The following is a 19,450-nucleotide window of genomic DNA, read 5'->3' on the forward strand; positions in this document are numbered from 1 at the left end:
CGCTGCTCGTTGCGCTTCGTGCGACCTCCGGAACTGTCATAAATCTTGCATACGGCTACGGCGCATGCGTCAAACCTGTTCCGATTCCACTCTGTGCCCAGCGTTGGCAAGAAACATCGCGCCATTCATAAAGTCGTGCGATGTTTTTGCTTCTTTGGCGGCACGAGATGCGGCATCCGGGCAGAAGAACTGGTCCTGATCCCGGGACTTGGGCACGGCCAAACAGTTTGCGGTGATTCCTAAGACGGAGCGGTTGCAGCAACGGCAGCAGATAAATTCCGGACAAGCGCAGCAGAGTCACTTTGAGACATACAGCAGCCACGACGTGTCATAGCATTTGAATTATGCATTAGCCATCAGCTTTACTTTGGCATGCTGCAAAATACGAAAATACGAAATACAAAATACGAAATAAACAGTAAGAAATACTATCGTCCTTTCAAGTTGTGGCCTGCTGAGTAAATAATAAGAATTGCAGCGATCGAAAAGTTTGCACTCGCAGTGTTGTTTAAGTGTGCCATAAAGTTAGCCGTGAAAGTTAAGTGCGCTCTTACAACTCGCAACTCGGCCGGAATCTGCGGCAGTTGCCGTAACACGTTGCCGCAACTCCAAACTCCAAACTCCAAACTTTTGGTTGTGGCACGGCCCAGCACGGCCCGGCCCGGCTCGGTCCGCTCTCAGACAGCTAAGCAGTTGGACTCTTAGTTGCAACTGCTGTCAGAATATTTGCAACATTTTCCACTTTTTGACAACAGAATTTAGTTAACGCAACGTAACGGTATCGTGCGCGTCGCGGAAGCGGAAGTGAACTTGCCGCAACATAACTGAACTGCTGTGAATTGTTCTTTTTTATCGCCCATCCTTCTGTCTATCTCTCTCACTCTCTAACGGATTGCAGTCGCGGACACACACACACGCGGACAGAGAGGACGGCTGAGTGTGTGATGTGAATGGTAAGTGCAAGTGCTTTATGCCATGGGTAACACAACAATTTTCCAAGCGATTCTCCACATTCGTTTTACGCTCTTTATGAATTATATATTTGCTACTCCTGCTACTCCTGCTACTCCTGCTACTACTGTTGCTCCTGCTGCTACTGCTACTACTGTTGCTCCTACGCGCTGCAATTTCAACTTTGTTCTTACTGCGGTTAACAAGTTTTGTCAGCGTGTTTGTACAGGTTGCTATTACTATTACCCCTTCTATTTTATTTTATTTTCATTTTTTTTTGTCATTTTGCCTGCTTTGTCTTTGTCTAAGCTTTGATTGCTGTTTTTGTGCGGTTCGTGCCCACGGCTCAACCGCAAAATTCTGAGTTATTGCAGCAAACATAAAGTGAAGAAATGTTGTGGTCACGTTTGGAATGCAGCTGGGTCTCTGTTTCCTTTTTTCTTTTGACATTTTTCATATTTTTAATTGCCTGCTTCGACTTGAAGAGAAATTCATAAAGTCCCAAATCAATGGAGTACAATTAGCCTGAATTTCCATTTGTTTTTCCTTTGTTATTCGAACCTAGAATTTCGAATCATTTCACCCTGGGCCTAAACATGCCAATAGATTTTTGTGGTTGGTTTTATTTTAAAATTTTGTTAGTTTCTTACTTCCAATTTGTGGTTTAGTTGTTTATTTTATTTTATTTTATTTTTTTTTTAATTTTTTTTTTGTTTTGTTTTTTTTTTTGTTTTTTTTTTTTTTGTTTATTATAATATATTGCATATATTGAAATTTTAGAATAAGTGTCAATGTATTGTTAAAAAGATGGGTGCATCTACCCAAACAGTAATATGCAGCATGTAAATAAAACAGTAATATTAGGCCCATAAATATATTTTAGATACAAAACAAAAACTATTATGCAAAAATTCAATTCCATTCAATTCAATATATAGTTGAATAATATAATATTTATAGCTAGATTAACTAGCCCATTCATAAATAGTTAATATTTGTTTGGTGGCCAATTTATATCCATATATGATATTTATATTATAATATATTTTTTATATTATATACCTATGTAAATATGTAAATATGTAAGCTAAATATTGTATGTATTTAGCTATACCTCTTTATTTAGTTTATAGATTACATTACATTATTTACAAATTTGATTATTTTATGTCTATTAAGTATTGTATTAAATATTATGTCTATTATTATTGAATTTAATTGTTTTCAAGGTATTTTATATATATTTAGTTTATAAGTTTTATGTGCACATAAAAATATATTTTTATTTCTATTAACGAAAATTGTGATTTGTTTAAATACTATATATTGTAAATAATAAATTTATTTTGCCAAGTCGTTTAATATATTATTAATTATGTAAATAAAAATTAATTTTTATTAGTATATTTTTTAATTTTTTTATTAGTTTATATTATTATTAATATATATATATATTTTTTTTTTTTGAGAAATATTTATTATAAATATTTAAAATATATTTATTTATTTTATTTACAAATCATTTTCATTTTAAGAATGCGCAAATATTTAAATAAATAAATCTATCTTAAAGATGAATATTTTATAAACTCTACCTATTATCTGAAATACCATCAACAAAAAGCCCGTTTTATTTTCTTTTCCAAAGGAATTTTACTAAAATATTTTTTACTTCTTTACAAAAATATCAAGTTCGTGTTTAATGCTCAACAAAAGAGCAAAATACTCATTTGTTAAATAATGATAAAAATAAACTAAGACAATTTATTGACATCAATCGTGTATTTTTAATACTGTTGAAAATGAAATACAAACAAAATGTTTTTTCTCTAACAACATGAAAGGGATTCAAATTGCAGGAGAAAATCATGCGTTTAGCATATCAAAAGGTGAAAAAGGTGAACAAATTGTGAGCTCTTTGTACCGCATCAAATTAAAAAGTCTTTCACATGCGTTCAAACGCATGTGGAAGCACTTCAAGAGCATTGATTAATTAAAAATCATTTGACTAAAAAGCTTGAGGCGAGCAATGCCAGAAATTTGCTGGAAAACTTAAAGATGTTTGGCAAGCTCTTAGACATTTGCATGTGCCGCGTGTGCTGAATGTGCTCTGTGCCTCCTGTGCCTCGGGTGTCTCCTCTGCCTCCTGTCTGTGCTCTGTGCGTGTGTCGCGTGTTTTGCTTGTTATATTCGGCCTAATTGTTAGTTTATTGCTGGCTTGTGTGCAAAGTAATGGCCCCAAATGAACCTGGGCCCAGGCCTCCTTGTCCAGGCATCAGTTCCAGCTCCAGCTCTAGTTTCCGCTCCAGCTCCAGCTGCAGATCTAGGGCCACGCATAAACATGCTGCCTGATGGGGCACCAGTGGGCGCATACTTGACGCACTCAGGCACGCCTTTTCAGCAATTGAAATGGTCCAGTGAATGGGGTGAATGGCTTGCGTGTCGCATCTATAATTAAGTGAATATACTGTGTGTGTGTGTGTGTGGGCGCATGGACGGACATAAGCAGATATTTTATGCTGGCTGCCTGGCATTCGGTTGAAATATGCCGACAACAAATATTTTGGAAGCGCCAGCCTGTCCAGCCCTGCCCAAGCCTCCACAGCCCTGGGTGTGGTCGCACTACCAAAGGACATTTTGCCATTGGAAATTTAATGTCCAGCACTGAAACTGATATGCACTACATCCGAAATCCAACACGTACTATATATAGTATATAATTACTAAATGGGCCTTTAGCCGATAACTATCAAGTGCTGAGGCTGAGGCAACTCAAGAGGCTTTTATAGTCTTATCTTACTCATTATGAAGTCCTTAAGATGTGAGTGAGTAAAAGTTTATGCGTTTCAAAGAGTTGAAAGTGCGCCGCCATAAAACGTTTACGAACTACACCACAAAGGGAATGATAGTGAAACTTAAAGTCCGCTACATATGCATTGAGTCATTAAATATTTAAGTATGCGAAACAAAGGCAGTGCAATTACACAGCAACCGCAGAGCTCAGAGTACAGAGTTGCCCCCTAATGCGAGAGAGAGAGAGAGAGAGAGAGAGAGAGAGAGAGAAGGTTCTACTAGTAACACTACTGTGGTTAATTACACAGTCAAATACACGCTCAATGGCAGTGTCTATATGGGTTCGATTGCATTGACTAATTGGCATTTCTAGTTCGGCACACAATTTCCGCCATGTGCGGCACTTCAAAGAACATAACAAATGCCTTTTGGGGCCGCCTTCACACATTCACACAATTCTATGAATAGGTGTATAAGAAAAGGCCAATTAAATTAAATTGCCTGCTCTGCAGAAAGACAGACAGAGAGAGAGAAACAGAGAGAGAGAGAGAGAGAGAGAGAGAGAGAGAGAGAGAGACCTATATTATTGTCATAATTTATGGATTCATCTAATTACCAATAAAGCATCAAATGTATGTAGTCCATATGCACGAGTCAATTCATTTCCAGTGTGAACTTGTTCGTTCATAAGCGTCTCTTGACTCTTGACTTCTATATGATATAACAAAAGCGCTCTGGGGGTGCACTTCCCGAAGTAAATCGCCTGGGGCATTCCTTTAGTGTTTCTGCTGACTTCCCGACTCATTAGGAGCTGAGTTTAAGCATGCTCTCTATGCTGCAGAAGGATCTATTAGTGCTCAACCGACTGACTAAAACAGCTGCATAAGCTCGAACATAAACACACACATACACACACACACACCCACAGCTACTGCAATGTTCATAAAGCTGTCTGCTCTCTCTCTCTCTCTCTCTCCCTCTCACACACAACAACAATAAATTAGACTAAAACATCCGCAGTGTATGTTTTTAGCTGCGATTTGTTGTCGTGAGCAAAACTCAGACACTTGCCTGCTCACTCACTCCTATACGAGTATAGTCAGCTCCCTCTCTCTCTCTCTCTCTCTCTCTTTCTCGTGTTGTATGCGGCTCGTATCCTGAGGCGAAACGAAATAATTAATAAACTTGCCGTTAACACAATTTCAACTTTAATACATTTTGCAGTTACTTGCGGGCCATAAGAATATAATTTCTCAGCCCACACTCCGCCCGGCTTAGCCCGGTCTCAGGTCTGTGCGATGGCAATTTATGGAACTGCTAAAGCAGCTGCATTGCTTCATAAATATGGCAAAAATCATGGCAGCTTGGTGAGGTCAATGATACAATAATGTGTCGCCAGCCCGCCGACACTTGATAAATGCGGGCTTAAGTGATAATTATGAGCAGGGGACAGCTAAGGCCGAGCTCATGGTTAAGCCATTAAAATGCTTAATAGCCATGTTCCTAAGTAGTGGACAGCTCAAGGGTTTCTCTGGGGGAATATATAAATATAAATGTGTATAATTTATAAATATAAATTAATTGAATATAGCCGATTATTGGAACAGAACAGAAGAGTATATAACTACAAGATCTTTTTTTTCCAAATAAATAAAAATAAATATAAAATATGTCATATATAAATAAATATATTTTAATATAATTATTTTTTCTATGTTTATCTAGAGAGAGAATAAAAGCAATATTTAAAAGTGAAATTAACATTGAATATACAGATATTTTTTTTTTTTAGTTTTACTCTGAATTTATATACAAGTTTTTATATACAAAATACCCAATCTTGAAATATAATATAAAAGGATATAAAAAAAAAAAAAAAAAAAAAAAAAAAAAAAAAACAAGAAATTGTTAAATATCTTGCATTAAATTACAGTTTTAAAAAATGGAAATAAATTAAATGATTCATTTACACAAATATTCCCATGTCACATGTGAAGAATAAATTCCATAATATGAATATTCAAGCAAAATTCATAATAATAATTGTAATGGAAAACATCATCATAAATCATTGTTATAATTTGGTATTTAGATTTTTATGAATTCGGCTGCTCAACGTATTTGTGGCAATTCACGTTCTCTAATGCCAGCGAGCTTAACACGGGCTGACTGTGCGTATGCGCAATACTAAATCTTAGTCAAGAGGCAGCAGCGGCGCTGTGATAAATACCTCAACTAAAAACCAAAACGAAAACGAAAACGAAAATGCAAACCAAAACGAAATGGCATAAAACGCTTACAGAGAGAAATAAAGCTGCGATAAATTCACAACAATAGCCGAGAGGCTTTTAGCGAGACAACATATAAAAAAAAAAAAAAAAAGAAAAAAAAAAAGAAACAAAGAAAAATGACCAAAAAATCAAGAAGAAATACAAATGAAGGCATGAAAGTTATGGGTAGCAATAATTTTCTGGTCTGGTTAGCGGCGGGGATTGCTGCTGCTGCTGCTGCCTAGACGATGACACCAGCACCACCACCCGCACCACCAGCACCTCCCGCACCACCAGCACCATTCGCACCACCAACAGCAACCAGTCACCAGCTTAAATAAATAAAATAAATCAAAAATGTAAATCAACACTCGTCTCACACGCACACAGAGTCGAGCACAACTCCATATGTGTGAGCCAGGACAATAATTTGCACGCACACACATGCATACACATGATACGGCCATATATATGTTTCGTTCTCACTCCTTCAGGGCCTCTCATTAAATTCGTCTGTGTTCGCTGACTTTGTTATTGCCAGTGGTTAGTTATTTGGTTTTGTGTGTAATATAAAATCACGACAAAGCATTCATTCAAGTGTTTTGGATTTCTGCCATCCATATTAAATTATGCCCCGCCAGCACACAACACACACACACACACTACACACCCACAACACACAAAAGGTTCTAACGAAGCATTTATTTTATTTTGGTCATCCTCACATTCGATTCGCATCGCTTCTTTTGCTCTTTTTGCGCTCTGCGGCACTACATATATCTCCAATGTGTTTTATTGGCCTCTCCCCAGGGACACTAAACAATAATTCATCAATATTAAATGCATGACTCTTGAAAAACCAAAATTAATTGTATCACACAATTGTGCTCAGGCCAAAGTTCGATGCGAGAAACAATAAAACAAATAATGACCACGAAATTTTGGCACGGAGGGAGGAGAATCTCTTAAGTTGTATTAAAAATTGAAAAGAAAATTAAAAGATTTGTATTGTATGCGAATAAGATCATTCGTATTATGCGAGGTTTAAATATGTATGAATTTTTCTAAATATATTTATTTTTTTAAACTATAACTATAAACTACTATATAAAACTAAACCTTACAGTTTATTTTAATAATTATTATGTAACATAACTCTAAAATATCACTATGAATAAATGGCAAATCTGTTTAAATATATTATTTTCTATATTCTATTTATAACGTGAGCACCTGCATTAATAGTTTAATTCAAAATAGTATCGCTCTTGATTCGCTAGCCTTTATTGGACACTGGCTGAGCTCTACGTACTTTATCAATTTAGATATAATTGCAATTCGGGTTTCTTATTATTATTTTTTTTCTGTATGACAATAATACAAACATTTTAAATTTATTTTAATTTTCATTTGTTCTATTCATTTTAAAAATTTTAGGACATTATTTGATAGTTAAATTTATAAGTTGATTAGAAAATAAAAATTCAATATCTAATTTCAGCATATTTTTATTTATTAAAAATAAGCCTTGAAGACCTTTGTTGCTCTGGCTTTAAAGTAAATTGTTATTTGGAATAAATTCTCTGTAACAATTAAGTAAATGAATAAATAATAAATAAATAAATAGCTATTTAAGTTTAGCTTAAAGTATTTTCTATATTCCTAAAATATGCAATAAGTCAATAAATACAATTTCAGAGAGGGAATATTAGTCCCATTGCCTTTTCGCTCAGACCCAAAAACTCAAACGGAGCTGCATATAAAATAAACAAACAAAGCTGAAGCAAATTGTAAGCAAAGCCCTTCTTTATTCAGACTAGCAATTATATTTAATTGAAACTTAATTGGTATTTATATGTATATTTGGTTTTTCTAATCTCACCTCATACCTCTCGCCTCTTGCTCCCAGTTACTCCAGCTCCTTAGCTGCTGACTAGAAAAGGACAATATTTATTGGTTTTAAATTGGTTCGTTTTACTGGGATTTCCCTTTTTTTTGTGGTTAGCCTGAAGCATTATTTGTGGTTTTCATTTTGCTCTGCTGCATTCTAAAAGTTGTCATTGCTTGTTCTCTCACGCTCTGTAATTAAAGCTGTATGCAGTAGGGCAAGCTCTATATATATATATATATGTATTATACATATATACGTATATATATTCATCAAAGAATGGTTTGCTTACAGGCGCCGCACACAGCGAAGGCCCTGCAGGCATTTCAATTAGGACGAGCAACTTCATTTCCTTTGGCTGCACGGCTTTACGCTGTCTGGACGAGGACAACTCGAATCAGTAGGGCCTTTGACTGAATGGTTGAGGATGCTCTTGTTCTTTTTTTGTCATTTTTTCGCAACTCCAACACTTGATGTAATTTTGTTCATTTGAATTTTCGGCCCCGGTTGTGTACGTCAGACACCTCTTCATTCATTTGGCCCAAAAATTGAGTGGGGCGACAGCGCGCTGTTACCTTTGTTCAGGTACCGCCCCCCCACCTGTCCGCTAGTCCGCCTGTCCACCCTTGTTCCGGCAAGTGGACATTTGCCTGCGTTGGCATTTATATTCTTCTTCTTCGTCGTCGTTGTCGTCGTCTTTTTCTCATCTCATCTCCGTGATACCTTTTCTTACAGCTGTTTATAATTCCGGCTGAAATCTACTTCATTTCATCAGCGTCTTCACGGCATCTTGCATTTTTGAAATGAATTCAGCTTCAGCCACTTTTTTTCTCATTTTTGTTCAGTTTCAGTTCGTTTTCTGCTTCTTTTTTTTTGTCATCTGTAATTCCATTTCGCATTCGCATTGCCCAAACTCTTTGCCCGCCTGCGACCTCTGTCAGCTGCTGGTCATTCAATTTGACGCCACATTTATTCACCTTTTCTCGTTTTCACCGCTTGCTCGTGGGTTGATCTTTAATTTTATTTAATTTTATTTTTTTAAATATTTTTTTTCCACATTTACTCGCATTTTAATTAGTTTGTACAGTGTGCATGCGCATACGCGTCGTATACGCTATGCGAATTGCGTATACGCAGCGTATTGCCGAACTTTTGGCAATGCTAATGTCATCTCGTCTCTTGGGCGCTCGCATCAGCATTATATCCACCAATAAGTTAGGTCGCAAGTTCTCTGCAACTGGCCGTTTGATATCTCTGGGGCAATTAACGCTCGCACTTGGGCGGATGTGCTTTGCAGCCCATTGGACCAGAAAAACAGAAGAGCAGAAGAACAAGTGGAGCCACGCAAATCGCTGGCCCAAGCCGAACAAAGTTCGACCCAATGCCAACTATTTGGCCGCACTTAAAATTTTTGCGTAACGCAAGCTCCCCCAGGGCTTCACACAATTATCCATCATTCAAAATAGCTCGACCCTCGTTTATTCCCTGAACGGAATGTCACGCTTTCCGCCTTTTGCCGCTTTTCTCCTACCCCCCTCTCTCTCTCTCTCTTTCTACCCATCCCTGTCCCTGCTTGCCCAGTGTCTTTTGTCCCCTTTTGTGTGTAGCTTCCGCTGGGTGGCCATTCCATTGTTTTGACTTCCGCCTGGCGGTCGACTGCCTGATGATGCGCTGTTGATGATGCCCATCCGTGTTGCTCTCTGCCCCGCTCGATGGCTCCACGCCCAGTTACAAACAATAATAAACGCCTGGCTCGGTTGCATCTTGTTTGCTTGCCTGCCATTCATAGATCTCTATCTCCCTCCCTCTTCTCTCCCTCTCCCTCTCCCTCTCCCTATCTCTATCACTATCACTATCTGGATCTGTGTCAGCATATAGATTTAGTGCTCCATTACAGTGGACATTTGGGAGACCGCTAGCCCAGCCGAGCGTCAAACTCTTCGGCTGACACTTTATTTGCTTAGCGCACTAGTTAAATTGGGCAGACAAATGTTTAAGTACTCCCTGGCCCCGCCCACTTAGCCAGAGCAAGCGCAAGCACAAGCAGTTCCTGCGTTGACCAGAGTTAGTTCCACTTTTATGCATAGTTTATCCTCCTGTCGCTCCTCGTCCTGCTCTCTGCTCCCTCTCCCCCTCCTCCTTCTTTTCCTTTTTTTAGTTTCTGTCGCTTTTGCGCTTCGGCTAACTTTCCGTCCATTGGCTGCAGTTAAAGTTGTAATTTTTTTTCGGGTTTCCGGTCCGTTGGGGCTTTTCGGCTGACATGTGTTGATCCGGCCACCCCAAGGACTCTGCAAATGGAGGTCACCCACTGACAGCGCTTGTTTGCTCAGTAAACATTTAGTTAAGTTGCAAAAAGTGTAGGGAAAAAATGCCTGGTCAAAGGCAAATGTTAAGTTTCGTTTCAATGAAATATTCATAGAAAATATAAGCTTTTGAAAATATATCATATAGTTGAGCTGCTTGAGGTAAAACCCTTATTAGATTACATCAATTTATATATATTAAATATATGTATGTATATGGATTTTTGCAGTTTTCAATATTTATCTTACATTTTTATTTTTATAATTAATATTAAAATTAATTTATTTTATAAATATATACATATGTATATATTTCATTAATATTATTAAAAAATAAAATATTACTTATTTTTTTAATTTCCTTGCAGCTTTTAAAACATGCTGAAGACATACATTTTATATTTTAAATATTTTTTCTCCATTAATAATTATAATTAATAAAAAATAAAATAACAAATTAAGTAATTGTTACTCCACTTTTTATAATGCATATAATTTCTGTAAGTTGCCATTTTTATTTTTTTTCAATTTGCACTTTAGTTTATTTAATTTTTAAATATTTATAAAAAAAAATTTATTAAAAACCTTACAAATTATTTAAAAAATAAAATGTATTTAATATTTATAGTAATATTTAATATTAAACAGTTGTAGTATATAAGCCCTATAAGTTCTACTCTAACAGGGTATTTCATAGTCGTTGATACCCTACATATTTATTGCATTTGCAATAGAACTGTTTATTGCGTACATATTCAGGCAAATGTTAAATATTTAAGCACATGCATAAGAAAATATTTTGGCATTGCCTTTCCTGTCCCTGTGTGTGTGTGCGTGTGTGTGTGTGGGCAGACAAAACTAATTTTTTGGAATCATAAGTCATGTTGGCAGGCGCTGAATGTGCCTCAGACACATTTCAAGGCGATTTTCCGGCTTGGCTGTTTGTTATTTGCAGTTTGCAAATCTTTTTGGCCTGCAGCAAATGCCGCCATTTGCATTTCTATCATTTGCACTCGACCATACAGAGCGAGAGAGTGTGTGAGAGAGGGAGAGTGTGTGTGTAAGCTGTGATTTCCCCTACAACTATGAGCAACTATTTGGCACACTGCTTACATTATTTGCGCTGCTCTTTTATTTGTGCATTTTCCATTCGAATGCAACAAAAAATTGGCAAACGAAGTTGTCGACAGGCATCTAAGTGAATTTGTTGGTTGTCCGAGTTGGAAAGAAATGGCAATACTATATACTCAATATATGTGTGTATGTATGTATGTAGAAAGGAGCAGGCAGCCAGACACGCTGACCATGCACTTGGCACAGAACCAAGACCAGCAGGAGTAGCAGTAGCAGCAGCAATAGCAGGAGTATCACCAGCAAAGGACCTTTCTATGGACTTTCATTTGCGCTCTTCCAGCTGGGATTTGGGACTCGCATTGATTGCTACATGGCCTATTATACTTAAGTGCTTATCATAATTTGTGTAGCGCTCTCCTTCCGGCTGCTTGGAGCACTGACGGGACCCTCGAATAATTTATTTCCTAGCGACTCGAACGCATAAGTCGCCTTAGCGACTATTCCCCAGAGCTGGACGGGCCAAATGGATTTTCTAGAGCCAGCATTGACGGAACAGCCGGAACGTTCAAGTCTCAATGGCAAGTAGTGCCAAGAAGCGCAAAGAGAGCAAAGAAAAGAAAAGGAAAATGGGAAATATATTCCATATGCATGCTTGATGCTTGTTGCCATCATTATTTGTCTTAACTTTTGCTTACAAATACTTTAAGTTTTATTTGTTGACATGGGACAGGGAGTTTTCCCCTTGTCAAGGCGAAAGCCTTACGTGCGATGCGCCAATTTGAGCCTTGTTGCCTTTAGCCTTTTGTCAATTCAGTGCTTTTCTCTTTGTACTTGTTATGATTACTCGACAGAAGTACGAGAGTTTTATGGCAAACTGAATAATAAAACTGATGAAAATTTTGAATTTCATATGAACATACATATATGAGAATTTTCGGAGTGAAGAGTTTTATGCAGTGAGTCCATGGATGGCAATGGCAGAGAATAAAAGGCAGAGCGAGGGTGTGGTCTGGGCCCTTTAAAGCAGACAGATATCAAGGTATCTGCGTAGTCGAGCACTCCCGCTTTGAGCATTCGGATTGGCCTAATACTCTATGAAATTAAAGTAATTTCTAAATCAATGTTTATTTCTAATATAGGGTATTAGGCAGTCTTGCATTTTTCGTAAATTTACTTTTTACTCATATTACACAGCTGTTGATTGGAAATGAAAGATTTAATTACCGCAAGAGGAAATGATTTATTGATTGAAGCTGTGCGTTCATACGAAAAAAAATTGGCAATAAAATGCACTGAAAAAAATGTAGAAAAATGTGTGTATTTAATATGCAACACTTTGATATATAATATATGAAAAAAAAAATTTCTTTAATTAAAAAAAAATTAAAATAAAAAATTATATACGAATAAGTTAACATTCTGGTTAAACCGATAAAATATTTAATGGAATGAAATGAAATATTAGTAAAAGGTAAAGCTGAATTTAAAGCGAATAAAACCAATATTTATTGCTGTGTATGTGTGTGTGTGTGTGTTTTTTTTTTTATTTATTTATTTTTTTTTTATATATATGAATATTTAAAATTTTCAATTTTCAATTCATAAAACGTGCATTGAACTCTCTGTTGTCTCTGTTTCTCTGTCTCTTTCCCTGTCAAACAGAATCAATTCGGACTTTTATTGCAGCACTCAAAAAATATGCAAAGGCTGCGAAAGGCACAGCAACAAACAACACAACATGAGGTTTGGGGTCAGAAGGCTGTCTTTCATATATTTTGTTTACTGTTTTGTGTCATAAGTGCTTTTCAAGCTAACTAAATAATCGATGATACTTCGCCTTCGTCTGACAGTGGCCCAAGTTTTTGGGACATTTTTGTTGATTGTGAATTTTTGGCGTTGCCAAGAAGCAAGGCACAAGTCACAAACATCTCTTGGAGACAACGCCGCGGCGCCCAGAAAGCCAGCCGAAAATTTCCATCGCCTTCTGATGGGGGGCAGCAGGAGCACATTGGCAATGCATAGGGCAAGCAGCTAACAGCTGTATTGATACGATAAACAAAATTGATATTTCTCTTCAGTGGGGCAATAACACTGTAAATTACATTGATAAGGAATTGTATGACAGATTTCTAAAGGTTGCCAAGAGCATGAGAGTTTTTCTTTATCTTTTATAAGATGAACATAAAGTTACGCAATTAATTTAGATTATATATATTGAAAAAAAAAAAAAAAAGAAATAAATAAATAAAAAAATTGAATTTCAAATAAATCATGAGAATTTTATATCAAATAACATAATTATAATAAATTAAAATGAAATAAATATTTGACGTACATGTGTTTAAAGACAATGCTTAAAATATGTGCATTATAGAGCTCAATCGTTATGCTAATGTCAGATTTAATTAACTAGCTAAGCGCTCCTTGCTCATATTGCCTGATTATGTTATTAACAGCATTTTCCGCTGTTAATAGCATAACTTCTTTTCCAAATGTAAGTTCCTACTTCTTTTCTACATTCTGGTTTCTTACTCACACTAAGAGAACGCACAGCCCATGTTTCCTTAGTAAAGAAAATACTCTGGCTCTTAATAAATTTGTAATCTGCAGCAATTATAATACTGCTGCTGCTCTTAGGATGAAGCGTTGTTCACGGAGCTGACTGCAGGGCTCAAGAGTAAGCTTAATCTTTATTAACTTCTAAATCTCTCTCTCTCTTTCATTTTTTCTCTCTCTCTCTTTCACTCTCTCTCTCTCTCTCTCTTTCTCTCTCTCTCTCTCTCTCTCACTCTCACTCTCTCACTCTCCCTCTCACTCTCTCTCTCTCCCTCTCTACCCTCACTATCTCTCTAATAATCATTAATATAATATAATAGTTAATAACCATAAGCTGTAAATAATGATCATTATCTTCAACAACAAAATTATTACTAAAGTAATTCCTTAAAATTAATTATAGTACTAATACAATAGTTAGTACAATAGTACAATATTATAAACAGAATTAACTTAATAATATTATAAACTGCTTAATTACTTACCATACACACGACGAGGATCACCCCCACTACACGTCGATCCATCCAGAACTCTGACAGCCGACTGAACACATACTGCATCAGGCTTGCCTTTATATAGCTCGAGTCACCCACTATCAGTCGAACTCGAGCTCGAACTCATACCGAACTCTTTAACTCTTGAGTGATGCTCATCGTTTACTTCTTGTGCTCGATCAGTGCGGGACAAGTCTGAACTGCTTCCTCTCTTAGAGCATTCGAGATGATTTTATCACAGGCTGGGCATATAGAGATGCACTTTAGCTACTCTTCCCAGCTACTCTCTCAGCTCAGATTACTGCTCTAATTTAATGTTCACAATTTGCTTATTTTCTGATAATCTACGAACAATTTATGTTTTATATTTTTATCAATTGACTGAAATCTATATGTGTGCCAACATCTACATATATCAGAGTTTCTATAGGCTAATAATCTCTTTTTAATTTTCCAATATCGGATTCAGCGACCCAGGAATATAATCAAGTTATACGTCTGAATATGCATTCATATTAAATTGCCTCAATTTCCAGACGAATTTAAGCCATTCAGACATTGGCTTCTGTCTTTTGTTGTTGTTTTTGCTGCTGTTGGCTGGCTATGGCGAAAGAAAAAAAATCGCCTGTAATGCGGGCGGTCAGCCGATCGGGCACATAAAACGCATAAAATTAAATAAAAATCGTATAAAAAATCCTTTTAAGCACGCAACGTTTCTCGCCAACTTTCCCACCCTCCCACACTCTGCCTGTGTCCCTTCGCACACACTCTCTCTCACTCTCCCCCTCCCTCTCAGTCTATCTTTCTGGCTGTCGCCCGTAAAGGCTTTTGGGACTTTCGTCGATGCAGCAGCTCAATAAAAAGCAAAGAAAAAAGAGGAGAGAAGAAAAACCGCAAATTTGCTCAAGATTTTCCAGACCACACGTTGTGGCCAATGCCTCAGTTTTCGCCCGTTGCCTTCTCCGTCTTGGGCAATGTCTTGGATTTTTGTTTGTTTCGGCTGTTGCTGTTGTTGTTGTTGTTGTTGTTTCTGTATGTTGTTTTCAAGCAATGTCTGCTTTAGTTTAACTTTGGAATATTATCGTTCGTAACCTTTTTCTGTGAGCTTGACAGACGTAAAGCGGATTATACTTAAGAGATTTCTCTTTACATTTTTGCCCCTATTTTCTTTATGCTTTCTTCATTCATTCGGGTTCGTTTTTTTTCTCGTTTTGCAGCCACATCAATTTATGAAATTGCTTATAAACATACAGATAGCTATTAAACCTATTAAAATTAGAGCGATTTTTGTTAAATCTGCTCGCTGATCCGCTGAAATATTTTAAATAAAATTTAAGCGAATATTGAAATTCATACATGAATGAAATTTATATCGTTTTATCGCTGATTTGCTGCAATATTCGATGCAATTGGATTTCTTTTCCTTCTCTTTCTATACGTAAATTCCATTAGTCTGAAAATTCTTGATAAACACGATGGCAGTCCTGCTGGCTTCCAGCGTGATGCAACTGTGCATCCGCTGCCTTTCTTCTCGCATCAGAAAATAACGCGCCCAAGAATCGAAAGTTTGCTGCGTCAAGTCGGCTTCCGGCCGTGTTCGCCTGCCGTTGAAATTTGATTTATTTTCGCTCGAATTGTTTATTTTTGCCTTCAAGTTAGAGCCGAGCTCTTGACTCGATTGAGCTGTGAGCATTTGCATAGCGAGCGGCTTATGAAAATGTCCTTAAAGGACTCGCTTTTGTCGATATGTGTGTTCAATAGCCGGCAGTGAACGCGCTTCTGCTTTTAACTACACTCGAGGCCTGCTGGCACCAAAGCAGTTGATTTCGGGCTAACGGGGCGGTTGCGCAATTTTTGCACATTTATCTTCATTTCTCGCATTGTTTTCTTTCGCATTTGTTCGTCGAGCTTTTACGCTGCCCTTTTTACGCGCTTTCCGTTAATGTGTCCTGCGGTTGTTTACGATTTCATGCCACCTTCTGCTAGCACCCGCCACCGCCCACCGCCCACTGCCACGCCCCTGCTGATGTCCCTGTCATCCACATGCTATACGGTCTCTGATCTGATTTCCGTTTCCGTTCACACACATACACACACGCACACAGTTTTGGCAAGTGCTTAATGCCTCCCGCTGTCTTTTGCCGAGTGTCGCCTGCTGAACACAGAATATTGTAGTTTTTGTTCCGGAGTGGAGAGAAGAGTGTAAACAAGACTGAGAAATACCCTAGAAAAATAAGAAATAATTTATAGAATTTTAATTATTTTATTAAATTTAATTTTTATTATTTTATTAAATTTGTTAGAGTTAATGAAAAGTATTTTTAAAATTATTTATATTCTATTGCAATATATTATCAATTATTTGACTCTGCTCTCGCTCTATTGACCTCATATACCCACTCTGATTTCATTCACACTCGTCTTTATTTTTTTAAGGTTTTTTATGCTACACGTGTGTGGAGGCCATTTAAATATGAGCATAAAGCATGAAGCGTGCAGCTGAGGCTTTGCGGCACTTATTTTCAATTTAAGAAATGCAAATATACACATAAGTCGATTATGCTGATGAGCGCCAGCTTAGTTATGCCAAATTCATGCTCTTATGTGCGAGCGGTGTAAACAATTTAATTTCCTGTTCCCATTCAATTGCCATTTTTTTCGCTCACATTGAAAATTGCTCGGGCCGAAATTACAAATAAATGCAGAATAACGATCAAACAGAAATTCTACATCAGTAATTTGGTAATATTCGAAATTGACTTTTACCTCTGGGGGCTTGCTTGGTAATCTACAATACAATCGCCTCTCTCGCTGCGCTCCAAGCGAATTCCATTGCCTACTTATGTGGGCTCAGCAGAGGGCAAAAGTTTAAACAGCTGTCAAAGTCAATGGCAAACTTGGCCGTCTGCATTTGCTGTTTGTTATTGTCAACTTTTTTTCAGCTGCTGTTTTTTGTTCATATTGATAAATAATTCATAAATTGGGCGTGTGAAGGAGACAGATAGAGAGAGAGAGAGTGGATGAGACAGCCTCAATGGCAGCACACATACAGTTACATGTGTCCTCAATGCTATGCCATATTGAACCAAATATAAACGCATTAAAATAAATCCGCAAAATTCTGCCACATACACGTACACACCCATACACACTCATACACACGCACAGCTTGTCAACGCCATACAAGCCACAGGGACAGAGAACCGGGCGACATGCGACCGCATTTCAAATTAGCACACACCAAAAGGATTTCTTTTTATTTTATTTTTTTTATATATATATACACATATATATATACTTTTTTTTTTTGCCCGAAACACACATTATATATACATGTATAACGTATTTAAAGCCCCAACAAATATATATAAAAAAAAGCCGCCACAAGGCGCATAAATACAAATATGTATAATGCAATATAATAAACGTCAGAAGCAGTCTACAAAAAAAAAAAAAAAAAAAAAAAAAAAAGAAGGAAAAGAGCAGAGAAGAAAACAAGAAAACACCCATCCAACTGTGCATTGAAGGGTGAAATCTTAACCAGGCCAACATGCACACACCCACACTCACACAGACACACACACAGACACAGCTGATGGCTGGATGCTGCGTTATCGTGGTGATAACCCTTTTTAACTTTTTGGCTTACACTTCGTGGCGAGCGTTGCCAAAACTGAAGTGTGCATAAATACATGCACACATACACAACCAGAAATACGCACACTCACGCACATGTTTGTATACCAGCAGATTGTGTACTTGGTGCGAGTTGAAGAAGCTAAGCAACTTTAATCCCATTTAGCCAACAAAACACTGTCTGTCAAAGTGACAGACAGACACACACACACCCACACGCCCACACACACATATGCATATTTACTATTATACTTAGCTAAACTGCCAAAAGAGCGCATCGAATTTTGCAAGTTTCCATTAAAAAGTTCGCAGAGCCCATTAAAGAATATTTAAGTTTCTAGGCAAATAGATTTAAGCTCTGCCAACAGCTTTATATTTATAGTTGATTTTAATTATTTAAAAGCTGGTATGTCTTAATGATAGCATGGCAGCTATGCATATTAACCTAGTGTCTGTCAATTTTGATTTTTTGAAAAGATAATATGAATTTGAAATGAGAAACCTTTAGATTCTTAACAGAATTATATAAAAATTAAAATTAAATATAAAATTTAAATATAAAAATTAAATATATGGATGCTCTTTCTAATTTTTTGAAGATTTTAATGTTAAAGGATGTTTTTTTTTTTATTTTCTTTTTTTTTTTATTTGTAATTTCCTATACAATGAATTAAATCATATTTAAATTTAAATAATAATTAATAATAACATGCAGACTTTATTATTTATTTTATAGCTATTAATGCCATTAAAATAATATTTAAAAAAAAATTTAAATAACAATTAATAATAACATGCGGACTTTATTATTTATTTTATAGTTATTAATGCTAAATGCTCATAGCAAATTATATAATAAATATAAAAACTTTTAAATATCCACATATATTAAATATAAAATATATATATTTTTTTAATATTATAATACACTATAATATATTTTTGATAGTCCATAAACAGAAAAAATTCTCAAAAAATCGTATAAAAAATCATTTAAAATTAATTCATTAAATCAAATATTTCTCAATCAAAATTTTATATTCGGATATTTTCGACAAAGAAAGAAAATGTATAAACATTTCATATATTCAGCTTTCGCATATATTAAAATCTATAATGATCCCTGTAATTAACCAACTACAGGGCATTGTTATGACAACCATTTTGGGGCTTAGCTATTATGTTTTGGGCTCCTAAATGATAGCCTAATTAGAGTAGCACAAAACTTTCCAAATGTGCTAAGAGGATATTGCAAATTGTTAAAGCTTCAACTAATTTTCAGTTTTAGCCTATTCACAGTGGAAAGCAAGAATGTGTTGAAAAACATATTAAATAACAAAAGCAACCTGAAGCCCGAAACAGACAATTTAAGCTGTTGAACAGCAAAGCGATTTAGGGGTTGGTCTCACCCCCTGCGGGCTACGGCCGCATAAATGAACCCGAAAACAAAAGCCGATGTTCATTAGTTCGATGCTGAATGGA

The 19,450-nt window shown here is 36.4% G+C and overlaps 1 protein-coding gene across 1 annotated transcript in view; it reads left to right on the forward strand.

The window, feature by feature from the left end:
* Positions 1-210: 210 nt before the first annotated feature.
* LOC108617333 (5-hydroxytryptamine receptor 1A) overlaps positions 211-19,450 on the forward strand; it is a 76,032-nt gene continuing 56,792 nt past the window's right edge. The window contains exon 1 of the mRNA XM_018013106.2: positions 211-953. The gene's annotated coding sequence lies outside the window, so the exon portion shown is untranslated. The remainder of the gene's footprint in view (positions 954-19,450) is intronic.

The sequence above is a fragment of the Drosophila arizonae genome, chromosome 5 (genome assembly GCF_054131065.1).
Source record: "Drosophila arizonae isolate 15081-1271.41 chromosome 5, UAZ_ARI_1.0, whole genome shotgun sequence".
Classification (NCBI taxonomy): Eukaryota; Metazoa; Arthropoda; class Insecta; order Diptera; family Drosophilidae; genus Drosophila; species Drosophila arizonae.